The sequence below is a fragment of the Petaurus breviceps genome, unplaced genomic scaffold (assembly GCF_028583685.1).
Source record: "Petaurus breviceps papuanus isolate PSGF00001 unplaced genomic scaffold, PetGlider_PUasm1.0 582, whole genome shotgun sequence".
NCBI lineage: Eukaryota > Metazoa > Chordata > Mammalia > Diprotodontia > Petauridae > Petaurus > Petaurus breviceps.
In genome coordinates, this window is record NW_027186390.1 from 12,567,466 (window position 1) to 12,574,113 (window position 6,648).

A 6,648-nucleotide genomic window follows, 5' to 3' on the forward strand; every position below is an offset into this window, starting at 1 on the left:
GATAGATAGATAGATAGATAGATAGATAGATAGATAGATAGATAGATGAATGGATGGATGGATAGATGATAAATGATAGATGTGCATATACATGTATATTCTTATACATGTATATATACACACACACACAATGTAGAATCTACATTGTAGGCAGGGTTCAAAAGTTTCTTCCTTGAGGTCCTGATAAAAGGTCTCAGCTATAAATTTAATAGAGAAATTTAGTACCTCAAGAAGTTCAATTGTTTCAAGCCAAGATTCACTTCCCTCAGAATAAGTAACTATGGTGATTGTTGACTATGGAGAGCATAAGTGAAAGAGTTCCTATTCCTAACAAGGTTATATTTTTCGAATTGTGAAGAACTAGAAAGAATAAAGCCTAGTTCTTGAGGGCTTCAGACTGATTGGTCTCCTGCCATGAATTCTGGAATATTCCAGGTAAAATGTGTTCTTTAAAAAGAAATTGATATTAATTACTCATGGATAGGCTGGGTCAATATAATAAAAATGAATATTCTACCTAAAATAATCTATTTATTCAGTGCCATACCAATCAAACTATCCAAAAATTATTTTATAGAGCTAGAAAAAAAATGAAAACAAAATTTATCTGGAAGAACAAAAAGTCAAGGTTATCGATGGAATCAATGGAAAAAAATGTGAAGGAAGATAGTCTAGCCATACCATATCTCAAACTGTATTATAAAGAAGTAATTATCAAAATAATCTGTTACTGGCTAAGATATAGAGTGGTAGATCAGTGGAATGGATTAGACACACATTACATTATAGTAAATGACCATAGTAATTTAGTATGTGATAAACCCAAAGATCCAAACTTTTGAAACCAAAAACGTTATTTGACAAAAACTGCTGGGAAAACTAGAAAATAGCATGGCAGAAACAGGTATAGCCAATATTCACAGCATATAATAAGATAAGATCAAAATGGGTACATACTTTACACATAAAGGGTGATACCATAAGCAAATTAGGAGAACATGGAATAATTTATTTGTCAGATCTATAGATAAGGGAAGAATTAAGGACCAAAGAAAATACAGTGAGCATTACAAAATGTAAATTAGATAATTTTGATTATATAAAATCAAAGGTTTTTTGTACAAACAAAACCAATGCAACCAAAATTAAAAAGGGAGCATAAAACTAGGGGAAATTTTTTGCACCAAGTATTTCTGAAAAAAGACCTTTTTTCAAATATATAAAGGATTGAGTCAAATTTATAAGAATACAAGTCATTCTCCAACTGATAAATGGTCAAAGGATAATATGAACAGGCAGTTTTCAGATGAAGAAATCAAAGCTATCTATAGTCATATGAAAAAAAATGCTCTAAATCACTATTGATTAGAGAAATGCAAAATAAAACAGCTCTGAAGTACCACCTTATACCTATCAAATTGGCTAACATGACAAAGAAAGGAAAATGATAAATGTTGATGGAGATGGAGGAAAACTAATATACTGCTGGTAGAGTTGTGATCCAACCATGTTGGAGAATAATTAGGAACTATGCCCAAAGGGCCATCAAATTGGGCATACTCTTTGATCCAGCAATGACACTACTAGGTTTATATCCCAAATACATCTAAGGGGAGGGTGAGGATCTGTATGTGCAAAAATTTTTATAGCAGCTCTTTCTGTGGTGGCTAAGAATTGGAAATCAAAGGGATGCCCATCAATTGGGGAATGGCTAAACAAGCTATGGCATATGATTGTGATGGAATATTATTGTGCTATAAGAAATGACGAGCAGGATAATTTCAAAAGAAACCTGGACTGACATGAACTGATGCAAAGTGAAATGAGCAGAACCAGAAGGATCTTGTAATCTACCAGAGATGAGAATATAATAGAATAAATGCAAAGTATTACTGGGAGTTGAGAAGATGAAGAAAGGGTATGTAGAGGTGGTACTTGACTTGCTTTTGAAGGAGGAGAGGGATACAATGAGACAGAGATGAAGAAGGAATACATTCTAAACTGTGGAGCAAATCTCTGGATTGCAGGTTTTTCCCAAAACATGGTTCTATTCCTGATTACAGCATTTTAGTGCCCAGCACATGGTCACTCATGCCAGCATGTAAAATTCTTGTGCAAATAGGGGAGGATTTTCTTTTATCCAAACAAGAACATTAGCAGAAGTTTATCCTAAAAAGCAAGTTGTTTTCAATATAGTAACAACTCTCAAAAAATAAATAACTAGATAAAGTTCCAGAAGTAAAGTTCTAGAAGTTTGCATTGTTCCTGAATGGTTGGCCTCAGTTTTCCTCTTCTGTAAAATAACATGATTGGACCAGATGGCCTCTGGTCCCTTCCAGTCCTAGATCAATAATTCTATGAGGAACATAACATTTTATTTTTTGAAACAAAAATTTCATTTGGAGACTATGGAAGTGGGAGCTTTAAACTGGAGCTTTGATAAAGACTATCTGAATTTGAATTAAAACAAAGGTCTTAACTCCATTTGGGTGACTCACAAGCAGGAAGTTTGTTCTTGAGGCTGGAACAACTAGTCATTGCTCAATGATTAATCTGATTAATATGCACAGTATCATCCCATTCAGTTCAACAATTAACTTTTAGTCATACCTAGGAATTTTTTTTTACCAGCCTTGCTGCACTATTACATTGTAACTTGTTTTGTTAGGTAGACATTATACCTTATATTGTAGCTATTCCTGTACATGTCTTATCAGTTTTCTTTCCCCAACTAGGTGGAAACTCCACAAGGGAAAAGAAATTTCTTATTGTGTCCTGAGCACAATACTTTGCACATAGTAGGTGGATAATAAATATTTGTTGAAAGAATAGTCAATAGTCAAAGACCTTTGTTTTATGTGATGTGGGAACTCCCTCCACCCACACATGTTAGCCATGATTTATAATCTATTAGAGTTGTTTAAGGCTCAAAGATATTCAGTGACTTGCCTGTGGTCACACAACACGCAAGTGTCAGAGGCATTAGCTGAAACCAGTATCTTCTTGTCCAATACTCTCTCCACTATCCCCTTCTGCCTCTCTGAATGAATTGTATTTTTCTTACATAATAAATACCTAAAACATATGTAAAAAATACAGCAACAGTTTGTACATTTATACGTATATACCTCTGATCCAAGGTTCCTCCTATCCAGGCTTCTTCTCCAAACCACATAAATAGCACATTATTATAAAATCTTTGGGATGGTGGTAGTTCAAAATAGCTAGGTAGCATTTAATATGAGTTTGAATAATGGAAAATTCAATTTAATGTAAATTATGAAATAATACCAGGTCAGATTTAATGTGAGCCAACATTCAGTTAATGCTTTGTTTGTATCTCTTTAAAAATCGAGTTCAGTTGTATAATGTTAAAATTACTGGAGCAGCAGCTAGAGCAGATGAGGAAGAACATTCTGATGTTTTGAAGAAAATAATCAAAGAAGGTGGATATATTGGTCAACAAAATTTTGATGTGGCTGAAATGGGCTTATTCTGGGAAAAGATGCTTTTCAGAACTTAAAATTGTAAGAAAGAAAAAAACTCCACCTGGATTTAAAGTGTCTGAGGATCACCTAATATGAAAGAAGATTTTAAATTAAAATCACAGCTTATTTATCAGTCTTAAAATCCTTGGGCTCTAAGACGCTATAGCCACCAATAGCTTCCAGTTCTTTGGCAGTCAAAGAAGAAAGCTGGGGTGACTAAAGTTGTTTGCAAAGAGTGGTTTTCAAGTTATTTTAGCCCACCTGTTGAAAAAAAGGACAACAATATCATATTTAAAACTGGTTTTAGATAATGCCCCCAGCACTCAGGAGTGGGGAACCTGAGGGCTTGAGGCTACATGTGGTTTTCTAGGTCCTTGGGTGTGGCCTTTTGACGAGTCCAAGTTTTACAGAACAAATCCTTTTAAAAAGATTTGTTCTGTGAAGTTTGGATTCAGTCAAAAGGCAGCATTTAAGGACCTGGTGGGAGGGGGGCCACATGTGGCCTCAAGGTCATTGAGTGAGGATATGAACACACAAATTCTTTAAAATCTGAGTAATGTTCTCTGTACCTACCAGTGTATGTATGAAGATTTTATTTTAAAGGGAAGATAGTTGAGTCCATGCTGATTAAACTGTTAGACCATAACAGCATATTAGCCATAGTGTAAGTATAGGTTTAACTTTAGACATGGTATTCAGTAACTTTTTAAATTTTTTATTTGTATAACTACTCTATTGCTTGGTAATAAACTTGAATCTGAAATGCTTTCCCCCTTTTTGGTGATTTTGACATTAATATATAGATAAAAACTTATTTAAGATTTTTGTTACACATTTCCATATTTTTCCTATAATGTAAAGATAGTGAAAATTTAAATAATTTGACCACTTTGTGTTGGTATTCCTTATTCACACTAAACACGACCTAGTTGAACATTTTTTCTTTATAAATTTCAGGAGGTGAGAGTCATTTTTTTATCATTACTACAGATTGTTCTTTCAATTAATATTTGATGGCATAATGTTAAGAAGTTCTCTAAATCACTTTTGAGTGGAGAAATAAAAATTAAAACTACTCTGAGGTACCATATCACTTATCAGATTGGTTAACATGACAAAATAGGAAACTTATAAATGTTGAAGATGTCGGAAAATTGGAACACTGATACATTGTTGGTGGAGTTATAAACTGATCCAGACATTCTGGAGAGCAATTTGGAACTATACTCAAAGGGCTATAAAAACTGCACAGGCCCTTTGATCCAACAATACCACTACCAGGTCTGTATCCCAAAGAGATCATAAAAAAGGGGAAAGGATGCACATGTACAAAATATTCATAGCAGCTCTTTTTGTGGTGGCAAAGAATTGGAAATTGAAGAAATACCCATCAATTAGGAAATGGCAAAAATATGATAGATCACTTAAAAAAAAACAAGTTGTGGTAGATAATTGTAATGGAATATTATTGTGTTACAAGAAATGGTGAACAAGATAAAACCTGGAAATTCTAGAAAAACCTGGACTTACATGAACTGATGCTGAGTGAAGTGAGTAGAACAAGGAGAACATTGTACACAGTAACAGCAACATTGTACGATGACCAACTTTGATAGATTTAGCACTTCTCAGAAATACAAGGAACTAAGACAATTCCAAAAGACTCAGGATGGAAAATGCTGTCCACATCCAGAGAAAGAACTATGGGGTCTGAATGCAGATCAAAGCATACTATTTTCTCATTGTTTGTTTTTTTCTTTATTGTGGTTTTCCCCTTTTGTTCTGATTCTTTTTTCACAACATGACTAATGTGGAAATATGTTTAATATGATTGTATATATATGGTCTGTATCACATTGCATGTCATCTTGGGGAGGAGGGATAGGAAAAAAATTAAAAACTCAAAATCCTATAAAATTGAATGTTGAAAACTAAAAATAATTAAGTTTTTTAAAACAAAGAAAACAATGCTGAGGTCTGACTATTTTGTTCAAAGTAACTGTTATAATAGGAGAAATGGAATCATTCATAGGCCCAGTAAATATAATATGTAGATTTCATGAACACTTGGTCAAATTGGATAGTTAATCCTCTAATTGCCTATTGTGAACCTGTTGCAAGAATAATTACAGAACCTAGTCCTATTCATGTGTGTTGCTAATCCTTTTTAAAATCTCACAAAGCTATTTGCCTTAATAGTGTCCTAAGGCAGAAGTTGCCATAGGTTAGCTAGGCTTTGTTTCCATGAGCACATAATATAAATATAAGCCCAATTTATAAATGACTATTACAATTAAGAATCAGTATAAACATATGAGAGACAGCTTGTCATGATGAATAGAAAGTAGACCTCAGAGTCAGGAAGACCTGGCTTGAATTCCTACCTGATGCATACTAGCTATGTGACTATGGGCAACTCATTTAAGCTCTCACTGACCCAGGCAGCCCTCAAAGGCTCTCAATTATAGACCAGGTGCTGATGTGTGATGGTAAAAGGAACTTCCTCATTGGGAGTTAGAATTATAGCTCTACATCAGGAAAGGACCACAAGGGCCATAATATGAAGCCCAAGATGTTAAATTCAAGGTCACAAAGATATTAAGTATCAGAGATAGGATTTGAACTCAGCTCCTCCAAGAAGAAGTTTTGCATAATGGATAGAGACCTGGTCTTGGAAATGAAAGACTTAGGTATGAATCCTGCCTTTGACACATATTATATTATGCTAGACAAGTCACTTAACATTGAAGTGTTCTAGGCAACTCTCTAAAACTAAATTGCAGAAAAAATATGGATCCACATTGGTAGATGGAGTTTCTCTACACCAATAAAATCACCTGATATAATTCCTATCTTCTGACTCCAGAATCAGAGCTTTTTCCATTGATTCTATACAGCAATGAAATCTTAGAGCATTATTTCAAGGAATTTTTAAATATTTTATTTTTTCCCAATTACATGTAAAAACAATTTGTAACATTTATTTTCTTTAAGTTTTGAATTCCAAATTCTATACCTCCCTCCCCTTTCCTGACACAGTAAGTAAACTGATATAAGTTATACATATGAAATTATGTAAAACATATTTCCATATTAGTCATTTTGTGGAAGGAAGGAAGGAAGGAAGGAAGGAAGGAAGGAAGGAAGGAAGGAAGGAAGG